We start from the raw sequence: 14,127 nt of genomic DNA on the forward strand, positions 1-14,127 counted from the left end.
GTGCGTGTGTGTGGTTGTGGTTGTGTGGTTGTGTGTGGTTGTGTGTATGGTTGTGTGTATGGTTGTGTGTGGTTGTGTGTGTGGTTGTATGTGGTTGTGTGTGTGGTTGTGTGTGTGGTTGTGTGTGTGGTTGTGTTTGGTTGTGTGTGTGGTTGTGTGTGTGTGGTTGTGTGTGTGGTTGTTTGTTTGTGTGGTTTTGCGTGTGGTTGTGTGTGTGGTTTTGTGTGTGGTTGTGTGTGTGTGTGGCTGTGTGTGTGGTTGTGTGTATCTTTGTGGTTGTGTGTGTGTGGTTGTGTGTGTGTGGTTGTGTGTGGTTGGGTGTGGATGGGTGTGGTTGGGTGTGTTTGTGTGGTTGTGTGTGGGTGGTTGTGGGTGTAGTTGTGTGTGTGGTTGTGTGTGTGGTTGTGGGTGTGTGTGGGTGTGGTTGTGTGTGTGGTTGTGTGTGGGGTTGTGTGTGGTTGTGTGTGTGATGGTGTGGCTGTTGTATATGTGTGGCTGTGGCTGTGTGTGTGTGGCTGTGTGTGGTTGTGTGTGTGGTTGTATGTGTGGTTGTGTGTGTGTGATTGTGTGTGTGTGTGATTGTGTGTGGTTGTGGTTTTGTGTGGTTGTGGTTGTGTGTGTGGTTGTGTGTGTGCGGCTGTGTGTGTGGTTGTGTGTGTGTGTGGTTGTGTGTGTGGTTGTGGGTGTGGTTGTGGGTGTGGTTGTGGGTGTGGTTATTTGTGTGGTTGTGGTTGTGTGTGTGTGGTTGTGGTTGTGTGTGACAGTAATACTAAAAGCATCTCAAAATAAAGGAACACAAACATCGAGTTTGTGGAAAGAAAGCACAATATAAGTCAAACAGGCGCAGCAAAGCATTAACACAACAACATGTTCTTTGATGTTTGATGTTCTTTGAACGAGAACATCAAAGGGGCGCTGCTCAAGTGATCTTGGGCGAAAGTGACACATGTTCTTTGATGTTTGATGTTCTTTGAAGGAGAAAATCAAAGGGGCGCTGCTAAAGTGATTGCGGGCGAAAGTGACACATGTTCTTTGATGTTTGATGCTTGATGTTCTTTGAACAAGAACATCAAAGGGGCACTGCTAAAGTGATCGCGGGCTAAAGTGATCTCGGGCGCTTAATGAGTATGACGAGGTTTGCTATTTGACACCTCGGCTCCTAAGTGCGCACCCGTGCACATGCACTGTAGCTCTAGGCTGGCCAGGCTGGCCATGATAGCATTTTTTGAGCCCTCACTAAATGCCTCGCCAGACCAGCGCATGCGCTGGGTCAGGTGAGACCTAAAAACGGCTATTCTCTGTTTATATGATAAGGAATGCCCTACTCATAAACAGCAGCTGGGTCTCTTCTATTGTGTCTATGTGTTAGTGTCCCACCAGAGAGAAAAAGAAGGCACAATGTTGTTTAACCTTGCACTAAATATAGAGACTGAATCTCAGGAAAAAGCAGAATAATAAAACATGTGCAATCTATTTCTAAAATAACAATGTAGGACAAAAACGAGAATGTTATTTCATAACGTGTGCAAGGCAGAAGCAGCCTACAACATGTGCAATGTGCACAGTTGGGCTAACATAAGAGAAAACTACAGTAGGTCATATAGGAAACACACTCTACAGCTGTAGGGGTGACTTACAAATATTACATGCGGTGTTAGTAAACATGGCACACAGATGTGTGAGATGTCGTGTTTCCACTTTTTAGAGCACCTTGTCACGCAGCCTGCAGTGTCAGTCTGTATGAGTTTGGTGCTGGGTCCCGTAGAGTGGCACCAGATATGCTGCATCTCTTATGGACCCTCTTTAGTACATATGCCGTAGGTACCACAGACACCACTTATTCGGGACTTACAGAGGTGCTAAAGGCCTGGTCACTTGGGGATCAAATGACCAGTTGTCTTGTTCTGGGGAAAGAACACTGGCATCCGAGGCCTGTTTAGCAGGAACCTAGAGCACTTCAATCAAAGTTGGATCGAATACCAGGCAAAAAGTGGGGGGAATTACTGCAACAAAAACCCAGTTTCCTACAAGGCCTTCTTGTTGGTCCCAGCTGGTAGTTAAGATAGAAACCCCCCTTATACTCTACAGGTTGCTGCTCTGAAAGTAAAGCTGACAATTTGCAGGTGCTGGTGAATGAGTCCTGGTGTCTGCAATTACACACAGACAAATTCAGCATATTTCACTTATGATGACAAAGATCAGGGTCAATAATAGCTGCTGAATATTGTTGGGCTCCCATCAAATCCTGCACTGATGAAAAGGGATAGTTAAAGGAGGACAGAGTAAGAAGCTGGTGCTGAAGAGGAAAGAGATGGCCTGTGATATTTGCAGATGCAGACTTTCAGAAAGATGTAAGAAAAAGGGACCCATATACCTGGCCTCACCTTGGGTGTACAAAAAAGGCTGTGACTCAATGTAAGGTTACACAGGTGCAATTTACATACAACCTTCATTCTGTCTGCTCTGCACAGACGGCAAGGGTTGGATGTGCAAGTAGTCTAACCCCCCTATTGCCCAACTGGCAGGCACCATGAGAAACTCGTACTGCTTTCAGCCTCAGGACTCTTAGTCATACTCAGTAACAAACACCCACCCACAACCTGACCTCACCCGGATACCTGATGGGGACTCAGTTCTCAATATGCACCACGCCTTACCTGTATGTTGCATGAAAATAAAACTACAGAAACACATCTGGAAAAAGCAAATACCCTTAGTTAATGAAGGATAAAAGGAAGGTGATAGGAAACAGGGACTGCTTTACTGACATGAATTACCTTAGGGTTTTAAACAGTTGTTATTAAGAAATCGATCAATGCTTTTATCTTTATATTTTAGAAGATGAATATAGGACCCCTTAGGGAACCAGTTCAATCAGTTTTACCACCTGCTTCATTTAAAGCCCCGGGTTCTGCACTGGCCAGTGGTGATAAGAGAGAGGAACAGTGCTGAAGATGAATGTAAATTGAGTTAGATGGAACAAGAGCAGTGTTCACTGTCAGACACTGGAGTATCCAGAAAATTAAAATAACCCCCACTTTGAACCAAAGTTTTGATGGCACTGAAAGAGCGTAGCAAATGAGCCCAAACCTCCTTAGAAGAGCTTCCTTGTCTCTCATCCAAGCATGTATTCATTTGTGCTTTTACCCTACCATCTACCTGCTGATGTTCACTATTTCACATTTACATTCAGTCATCCATTCAATCTTTCATCCACCATTCAATCTTTCACCATTCCATCCATCCTTTCAGACATCCATCATCTATCCATGTATCCATCGATACATCCATCCACCCACACATCCATCAATTGACTTACCATCCATCAAAAAACCTTTCCTTCTCCAATTGATAATGTTGTCCATCCATCCATTAATCCAGCCATCAGCTCAGATTTCCAATTAATTTGTAATCATCCATCCCTTCAGATTTCTATTTACTATGCCATTCATCCTCTCGGATTTCCATTTACTCTACCATCCTTTCACCAGGGGCTGCTCCTCCACGTGGGCGGAGGAGCGTCGCCCCACTGCATTCTCGCAGTGCAAGAAGCAGAAACATAACATTTTATTTTAAATACCATTTTATGTTTCTGCTTCTTGCACTGCGAGAAAGCAGGAGAGTGAGTATGCCTGGTTGGGGGCGGGCGGGTGGGCGGTCCTGCAGGAGTCCACTGCACTCTGAGTGCGCTGACTGTTTGGTCGTCCCCAGAGCTGACCAAAACTGTCATACGCACTCTACATATTCTCTATGTGAGCTGCATGCAGCCTACATAGACAAAGTGGCCCCATAGATGCCTGTAGGGTCGGCCTCCTAGCCAATCAAAATGCTGCCAATGCAGCATTGTGATTGGCTTAGAAGAGGAGAGGGAGGATGCATGCTTCCTGTAAGGTGGCGGTGCAGAGAGATGATAAGCAACTCGACATGGGACCGGAGGCAAAGGTAAGTTTACATTTATTTAATTTTTTTCATTACCTCCCTTCCCGCGTAACCTCCCCCGCCCCCCGCCACCCACGAGTCATGCCTGCCGTAACTGCCTTTCACCAACCCATCCATCCTCTCATATTTCCATTTACCGGTAAATGGTATAAATATCGAATCCAAAATATCGAGTCACCTAAATATCGAGTCCAAAATATAGAATGGACAAAATATCGACTGGACAAAATATAGACATCCAAAATATCGTTTTGAAGGTAAGTACTTTAATATCGAATTTAAAAATATAGACAGTCAAAATATCGAAGTACATAATATAGTTGATTCAAAATATCGACTTTTTAATAATATCGAATTTTTTTAAGTGGTTTATATGTTAGTTTATGTGTGAAAAGTGTATATTTATTTGTAATTTATTGTAAGTAATTAATTTTATGTTATTTAATTTTTGCGTAATTTAATTCTGTAGCGGGTTGTGGGTTTATAGGGCAATAGGGTGGGAAGTAATTTAATTATAATTAATTAAATATGTTAATTAATTGGTATTTATTTTGAATTAATTGTTAATTAATTTTTAATCGATAATTAATTAATTGTTAATTGATAAATAATTTTTATTAATTGTTTAATTGACAATTATGTGAATAATATTATTTTATTTTCTGTAGCGAGTTGTGGGTTTATAGGGGAATAGGGAGGGAAGTAATTTAATTATAATTAATTACATGTTAATTAATTAATTAATTGGTATTTATTTTGAATATACTGTCAATTAATTTTTAATTGGTAATTAATTAATTGTTAATTGTTAATTATTTTTTATTATTTGATTGTTTGATAATTATGTGAATAATATCATTTTATTTTTAGTAGCGGGTTGTGGGTTTGTACTCATTTTCCCTACTGTTGCACTCTCTGGAGTGGGAATAGTAATTTTTACCCCTACGCTATCCAACGCTTTCCCTACTGTTGCACTCGCTAGAGTGGGAATAGTAATTTTTACCCCTACGCTATTCAACGCTTCCCTACTGTTGCACTCTCTGGAGTGGGAATAGTAATTTTTACCCCTACGCTATCCAACGCTTTCCCTACTGTTGCACTCTCTGGAGTGGGAATAGTAATTTTTACCCCTACGCTATTCAACGCTTCCCTACTGTTGCACTCTCTGGAGTGGGAATAGTAATTTTTACCCCTACGCAATCCAACGCTTTCCCTACTGTAGCACTCTCTGGAGTGGGAATAGTAATTTTTACCCCTACGCTATCCAACGCTTTCCCTACTGTTGCACTCGCTAGAGTGGGAATAGTAATTTTTACTCCTACGCTATTCAACGCTTCCCTACTGTTGCACTCTCTGGAGTGGGAATAGTAATTTTTACCCCTACGCAATCCAACGCTTTCCCTACTGTTGCACTCTCTGGAGTGGGAATAGTAATTTTTACCCCTACGCTATCCAACGCCTTCCATACTGTTGCACTCTCTGGAGTGGGAATAGTAATTTTTACCCCTACGCTATCCAACGTTTTCCCTACTGTTGCACTCACTGGAGTGGGAATAGTAATTTTTACCCCTACGCTATCCAACGCTTTCCCTACTGTTGCACTCTCTGGAGTTGGAATAGTAATTTTTGCCCCTACACTATCCAACGCTTTCCCTACTGTTGCACTCTCTGGAGTGGGAATAGTAATTTTTACCCCTACGCTATCCTACGGTAATAATATTGTGTATTTTTTATTAATATTATGTGTATATATATATATATATATGTTTTAACAGATATGATTGTATTTTTTTTTATAAGTTAAATTAATTATTTAATAATTTTAAGGTAATTTAAGTATTTTTAAGTATATTTTAGCTATTTATTTTTAATAATTTTTTTATTTAACATTATTTTTTACAAATTCGATATTTTTACAATGTATATATATATAAACGATATTTTGGATTCGATATTTTGGTACTTACCTGTTTGTAGATAGGAATTCGATATTTTGTCCGTTTATATTTTGGTGTCGATATTTTGGGTAGTCGATATTGTGTCCGTCGATATTTAGTCTGTGATCCCATTTACCCTGCAATCCTTTAACCCACTGATCCATCCATCCATTCTCTCAGATTTCCATTTACTCTGCTGTACCTTCACCCTCATCCATCCTCTCAGAATTACATTTACTATGCTATACTTTCATCCACCAATCCATTCATCCATACTGTCAGATTTAATTTTACTGCCATTCTTCCATCCACCAATCTATCCATCCTCGTTTGCTTACTCACCCATCCTTTCATGCACCCATCTTTTCACCCAATCATCCATCATTCCTTTCATCTATCCATCCTTTCTTTTGTTTAGTTCATTCATCAATGCTAGGTACTAGTTTGGATTTATGGTGATTGAATTGCCAGTTAGGTCAGAATGAGAATCAGTAAATACTAATTTGACCTGCTTGCAGTAGTGCATTGGTGCTTATTGAACCTCCTCCCACTACAAGCATATTGAAAGCCCTTCTAAGTTTCCTAGGTCCATGTATGATGTGATGCTCCAGTCAAGGGGTTTTCTTTGAATTCTGGGACTTATGGTCTTGATTATTTGCATTATATAACAGGACGGCAAGTCCCAAAATTCAAAGGAAAAAACTTGATTTGTAACATCACATCATGCATGAAACTGGGAAACTTGGGAGCTATGTATTGAAAATAAATTAGAATTATGCCTAAAATGTTTTCTGAAGACTTATTTGCATACTTTGAGGGTTTCAACTGGCTGGTTGGGGGCTGAGACTGCTCTGGGATGGGCTAAGTTTGGGCTTTGAACTTGAACAGCTTTTAGGCTTGGGACGGGTCTGAAAAAAATCTGTCAACACTGGCCTGTGCTCTTAGAGGCTGCCCTGGGCGTTCATTAAAGACTAGGGGGCAGATTTATGTCGGACTTGCGCCACGTTTACGCCGCCGTTGCGTGACGCAACGGCGCGGAAACGTGGCGCATCCCTGCGACCTATTTACAACATGACGCATCTAGGCAGATGCGTCACGTTGTAAAGCCCTGCGCCACATGAAACCCGCGTCAGGTTTCATGTGGGCGTTCTGTCGCAGTGTGGGCGTTCCCTCGTAGGAAAGCCCCGTAAAACTGACGCAGTGAAATCTACAAGATTTCACTGAGTCAGTTTTACGACGCTGCTGGGTCAAATCCTTACGCCTGCTTGAAGCAGGCGTAAGGAGTGACGCACCACGTTATGTATGGGTGGCCTCTGTTCATTGCAGGAGTTGCGTCGCACTTGCGACGCTACTCCAGCAATGCGCCGCCCGTACACCACAAGATGCGTCACGCATCTGCCCTTCCTTGCACCATGGTGCGCCGCATTGTAAATGCGGCGCATCTGTGGTGCCGCAAGGAGGGAATTGCGTGATGCATCAGTTTTGGCGCATCCCTGCTGATTTGCAGAGATGCGCCAGAACTCATAAATCTGCCCCTAGAAGCGTATTTCAGCCTTGCGCGTGACTGGCGCGTGAGTTCACATGGTGCCTGCTGCGCTTGAACGACGCTAAAGCGCCAGTGGAATCTTGTAAACACGAACTTTGAATGGCTGAGCACGAAGAAGGTGATGTCAGTGCTCCGTGCGATCAATCTGGGCCTACGCCCTTCCTCCGTTAAGTGAAATTAGAACATAATTGCAGGTAACGCTGACACGTGTTTCTCGTCTTTCCTCTGTCTCTGACGTACACAGAAAAAAACATACCAAGAATTATGGACCTCTTGAAAATGTTTCCTCACCAGAAATTAACATTATACAAACGAAGGTATAGGAAGGAGTGTTGCACGCAAACGTTAGCCTATGGAGCGGAACTCCCTGCCAAGCGCCTCCCTTGTGAGAGGTGCCGGATAATATTATTCGAGAGAGAGTGTGTTGTGTTGTGTGCGTGCGCGCGCTTTATGTGTCACCCACATCAGAAATTAAATAATCGCATTACACGCTGTGTATTATGATTATATATAAGTGTGTCTGGCACAGGAAAATGTACCTTAAGGTAATGGCGGCACCAGCAGTTCCTAGAGAGATATGAAAACATGCCTAGTGTACAACAAGGGGCCGCAGCCTTGTAAAGATACCAAAGAACGAGGGTGAGGAATCCCATTGAGAAAGGGGAGAGGAGATTTAGTTCCTCCTGATGGAGATGAACCAACCTAGAAGGAGATTTACTTGAATTGTATAGGCAAGCTAGCATAGTGCCTTGAAGCCATAGCGCTATGAGGAGTCTTTGATCAAATGTGTAAAAGAGCACGAACTGTAAATGTCATTTAAAGTGTGTAGAAAATAACAGTAACTGCGTAGAGCATCTGGAATGTAGACTGGAAGTGAAGGGTAGAAAAAATGTATGTTAAAGAAGGAAGATGAAGAGCACATAGCGAGCGCCCTTTGTGAATAAAATGCTGAAACGTGGTCGGACGATTTAAATACAGGGCACCTTTCACCCCCTCCCCCAACGCTTATTTGTGTGGAGCAGCAAACAGACGCCACAAAGCAGCCCTAATGACAGAGTTATTTTTGTACTATGGGAACAAATAATAAAATGCTTGCAACCCGGAAAACAACTAGGCAAGAAATGTATGTAATAATGACCCGTAAGTAGCAAACAATGCAAGGATCGTGATGCGACTTCATGATACGATTATCAGAACCGTGATGTCTTTTTCCCCGTCGAAGATGCAATTATAGGATTAACGTCATCTACTGTCATCCTGTATTGTGTTATGCATGTGTTTAAAATCTTATCCCAGTTACCGTAGCATGGAGGGTATAAAGAGTAAAGCACGCGGCAGAGCTAATAGCTTTGTTGTATTAATGCCATTTTTAAAGAATGTTTTTCCATTTATTATCTCAATAACAAACAAGGCTTCAATGTTGTCGCGCCTTCATATAAAACAAGCATTGGCAAAGCCAATTGGTCTCTGCAATGCCCGAGCTATTGGCCTTGTCAATGTGAATGTCTTTTAGGCATGTCGTCTAGGCTAGCAGCACATCTGCTGTTCAGCATGGCTGAAAGTCACTGAAAGCCCAGAATCACAGGATGTTGAGCAAAAGCAGAGTCTCTTCTCCGCCCCCCCCATGTTGAGGTTATTGTCCTGCACCTCCTAACACAAAAAAGCAATATGACTTGGCCAGCGTTTGCTGCATCATAGCGCTTTTTTCAGTGACTTTCAGCCATGCAGAACAGTAGATATGCTGTTAGACAACATGGTTAAAAGACATTCACGTTGACAAGGCCAATAGCTCGGGCATTTTAGAGATCTATTGATTTTGCCAACGTTTGTTTCGTGTTGACGGTGTCTTGCTGAACAAATGTGGAAGTTATATTGAGAATCAGTTGAGGAGCTTTGAAGTGAAGTGAGGATGTAGCAGAAACAGAACAGCTAGAGCTATCAGGGGAACCAAGTTCGAATCTCGGGTCGGCTGAACAGTTTGTGATTCTGGGCAAATCAGTTATGCTTCCCCCCCTGTCTACAGCAATGAATGTGTCACTGTGTAGTGTAACTGGTGAGCACTTAAAGCATTCTAATACCATTGGCTGGTGTTAGCACTATGGCAAGATGGAGGACGGAACAAGTGCTCCAATATCATTGGATCGTGCAAATAAACATAAAAGCAGTAATGACGAGGGAGGTAGTGGGGAGATGAGTCAATCAGGGAAGCAGGAGGGGATGGGGAGATGGGCAAGCAACGATGGGAGAGGGCAGGAGAAAGCAACAATGAAGGGGTAAAAAAAACTTTAATTAAAGCAGGATCAGTGACAAAAATGAATGTGTCATTGTGGAATGTAACTGGTAAGCCTTTAAAGTGTTTCAATACTATTGGCTCGTGTTCATGATGTGGCAAGACGGAGGACGGAATGAGGGCTCCAATACAAAGTGCTGTTCGTGTTTTAACAACTTGTTAAAAAATAAATGTATTCACTTATGTACACATGCATTTTAGTGGTATGTTTAAAAGGGAGATGACAAAAAAACACAGATACTCCTATGGAATGTTTGAAAGCAAAAAAAAATAAATGAGCAATCCTGGAGCCGTGTAAGGAGACGTGATAGGTCCATGCGCTATGGGAGGGCCATACACAAGAAGAGGGCATGACGCCCACATGCCATGGCGTAAGGCATCAAAGAAAATGAAAACGATACTGAAGTTTACCAATGGTAGGAGATGGGCGGCCTGTAAGCCCACACATAGAACACAACAAATGTCTTCAAGATAGCATATGTGCTGTCTAGCCGAGACTTACAACAAATGGATCTCCACTGAGTGCAGGAAAATGGTTACCCATGCATTTGTTAGCAGCAGACCTGACTACGGCAATGTACTCTATGCCGGCACCTCCCAAAAACTCCTTAAGAAACTGCAGGACATCCAGAAGGCCCCTGCTAGACTCATCCTGAACATCCCCACTGAAGCCACATCACCGGTCACCTGAGAGATCTCCACTAGCTCACGATCAACAAAAGAATCACCTTCAAGTTCCTCACGCACGCCTACAAAGTCCTCCATAATGCCAGACCTACATATCTAAAACCACTGCCTCTCCTTCGACACACCCACTAGACCTCTCCGCACCACCCCATGGCCCTAGCCACTATCCTCCATGCAGCATGTATTGTGCTACCCATGAGAGACCCCTCAAACTGTGTATACAGACCTGCCATTACAGCCTGTGTAAGTTGATGCTAGCATCACTTATAGCAGATATACTGTTCCTTATATCTGAGGTCACTGCACTTAAAACCTGTAAGTCACCCCTATGGCAGGCTCTTCAGTCCTGAGGGCAGGTTGCTTGGTTACAATTGTGAGGGTGCCCCTGCATGAGCAGGACACCCCTACAAACCCCAGAGTCGATTCTCCAGGCTTTGAAAGTGTGGCCAGCCATTTCAATACACATAGTGGGCATCCGTCATTACGCGATATCTTACTATGTAGTGGCTGTGCCGAACCTGAGCATGTTTGGTATCAAACATATCCTAATCATTTGCCAAACCATTACCGGTGTTGGAGGTATGATTCCATGCACTGGCGGGGCTCCGCCCCCAAGGCTCCCAGTAACAGCCTTTCAGGGTCTGCCAGCTGTCGACCACAGACACGATTCTGCCCTCCTGTTGGTGAGCTGAGCTCGAACATGGGCAGATAGAACAATAGGTTTCCTGTCACAGGGAGGTGTGATCACCTCCCAGACAGGACTTAGCATATTGGGCTGGGATGGGGGTCCTTGCCAGCACAACAAGACTGCTTTGAAGGGCACATTTGGTGCCCTCCTTGCATACTCCAGTTAGAGCCCATTTAGGGAGCCCTTGGCTCCTGCTTTGGTGCGTAACTCGACAAAGCATATGGTTCTGGAAGAATGCTCCCTCTGTTAAGCCCCTCCTGTGGGAGGGACCCCTGAGATGTCCTAACCCCCTTCCTAGAGTATTTAAGAGCTTACCTGTGGTTGGGTCCTCAGATTCGTCGTGGGACAAGACTCTAAACTGAAACCACAACACTCTTTGACCGTCTGGATACTTGGACTTCACTGGACTTTGCCTGGAACTGAGACTGCATCACGGAAGACTCCTGCTGCTCCTGGTCTCACTGTTCGGCAAGTCTTCTTCATCATCTGTGTCTGTGCTTCATCCAGGATCTTTACCAGACCTGTGGGAATCAAGGACACCCAAAGTAATTTCCCTTGGAGTGAATGAGTCACTCCCCTGCTCTGCAGGCACTGCAACAATGCTGACTGGTATGCTGCTCCTGACATCCCACAGCCTTCAAAAGGACCAGCACCACTGGTTCTTCACTTCATGAATCCACCCTTGGATTCCGTTGGACTCTTACACAGTCTTCTCTAGCAGCATCTTTCCTGAAGTCCTCCATTGTGGTTTGCGGCGAGTCTGACGTCACTTCGCATCTAATCACCTGGTTTAGCCTGTGTAGGTATCCTGGTCGGGGTATCCACGGTTTGGGGTGACTCTCAAACCTTTTGTATTCCACTGGGTTTCTTCAGGGTCCACTGTGAAGGGTCCTACTTGAAAACTGCAACTTCCCTGTTGACTTCTATTGAGCATGCAGCTGTGTTTCCACTTTGTACACAGCCTCTGTGGGATTCCTGAGTACTTACCTTGGGTGGTTCCTTGTGTCCCCAGCTCCCTTGATTCTCCTGGTCCAAGTCCTGACTTCGGTCACAGTTCGCATTCCCTTTTTTTAGCATATGATTTGGTCTCCCGTTGGAGACTACTGTATTTTGTGTTTACTTATCTGTTTACAATTGATGTATTGTTGTGTATTTGTGTTGATATCTCTGAGTTGGAGATATACCAATGTGTTAGTGAGTGTTGTGTAATAAATAGACATATTTTTATATATACACTGTGTAGTTCTTTTTTGTTTAACCTACACTACATTATTAGGCCTGGTAAAACAAGCTGCCTAACACATTCAAGATAATCCTGAAGGCTGCTCTACACAGCTACCACTTTAAGAAGGTTATACAATCACCTCAAGTGTTGCCTGCATTTGTGCAAGGTGAATCATACACTAAGCTAGCCTCCTACATTAAGGATGTGCTTTCTCGTGATCAAATTTTTCAGTTCAATATAGTCATATACAGTGCTACCTTGTAAACCAGCCGTCCAGAGCCTTAAATGCAGTCTATGAAATTAACCTAGTCTTGTGAAGATGTTTTGTATCTTTAAATGTAATTCTTTACTCCTCACAGGCAAGTCCTAACCCTTCAATAAGTGCCTCTTTCAAGAATTTGTAGTTGTCTGCATCTTCTTCCCTTACTACCAAAAGTTTGTCTCTAACTTTATGTGCAAAGGAGAGTTTCAGAATTGCTGCCCCACTACTTCTGGGGAACCTTTTGAACTTAACAGGCCCTCTCTAGAGAAATAATTCACTTGTGGATATCCTCCCCAGTCATATAAGGAGGGACTGTCCTGCTAAGATTACTAGAGTCAAAGTGTTCATCCCTGACTCTGGAGTCTTTAATGCTGCACTATATTGATCTATCCCAAAATTCTTCCTATCTTTTCCACTTCTAGGGCTTCCCTTCCAAGGGCCAACTGCTTCTTCTTTAACTTGAGTTTGGCCTTCTCAAGTTGAGTAGGTTGTACCCCCTATCTAGGATGGCCTCATCTGCATTAGAGTGAGTGGACCCAGCAACTGATGCTGAGGAAAGGGAGCATGAGGATGAGGAAGAGGAAGACCTCCTCCTTCTTGGAACCCTGTGTACCACCCCGTGAGGAGTGAAAGTGGGCTTACTGCCGTGGCTCCCCCCAGTACCATCTGAATCCCCCTCTACAGGTATAGGGTTGTCCGTGGAAATCTCATCAGACTCCTCATGGCCAGGTCCATTGACAAAGACAGCAGTACTCCGTACCTCTTGCTCTTGTCCTGTAAGGTCATCCCCCTTACCATGGCCTTCCTCATCCAGTGGCCCTCCAGAATTCTGGGGGTCAGCTTGAAGGAGTAACTCCATAAGAAAAGACCTAGTAGGGTTACTACCTGTCTTGAGTTTCATAGCCTTACACATGGCCCTAAGTTCCTGGAACCAGGCACCTGAGTCTGACTAGATTTCCCAACAGTAGACATGGTACTAGTGTAGTGTGTGTACTGTATCCTAGTATTCTAAACTTCCCAGCGGTTGGAGAAAGGGCTATTCTAAGCCCTTGACACTTACCCTAAAAAGTTTAGCAAAAGACATTACCTATCTAGTAAAGTATTCCCAAAAGGTAGTAGTGGTTTCTTGTGAAAACCCTACTGGTGACAAAGTGGAGATGCAATGCAAGTCCGTATCCCACCGATGCACCACCAATGTAAGAAGAGGCTGGTTCAGTATATAAGGTCCACCTATGGAGAGGCACAGTGTACTTAGTCCAGGCAACCCTTAGTGATAGTGTGAAGGTGTCTGATAACCAAAGCTCTCAAGGGGTGGCTTCAGAGAGCAGCTAAGGCTTATTCAGAAGGGTGTAAAACGGGTGCATTTACCACAATAGTCAGTCAGTAAGACTTCACACAAGTGTTTATAAAAATTCAGTGGCAGTTACTAACACAACACTAAGAACTAATTTGGAATTTCTCCTACCTGGAGATATCAAATACACATCAGAAATACTTCAAAAACATGTAAGTAGCATAGAAAAACACATGGGCCCCTATGGGGGGGCGCAAAC

The sequence above is a fragment of the Lissotriton helveticus genome, chromosome 1_1 (genome assembly GCF_964261635.1).
Source record: "Lissotriton helveticus chromosome 1_1, aLisHel1.1, whole genome shotgun sequence".
In the NCBI taxonomy this organism is placed as follows: Eukaryota; Metazoa; Chordata; class Amphibia; order Caudata; family Salamandridae; genus Lissotriton; species Lissotriton helveticus.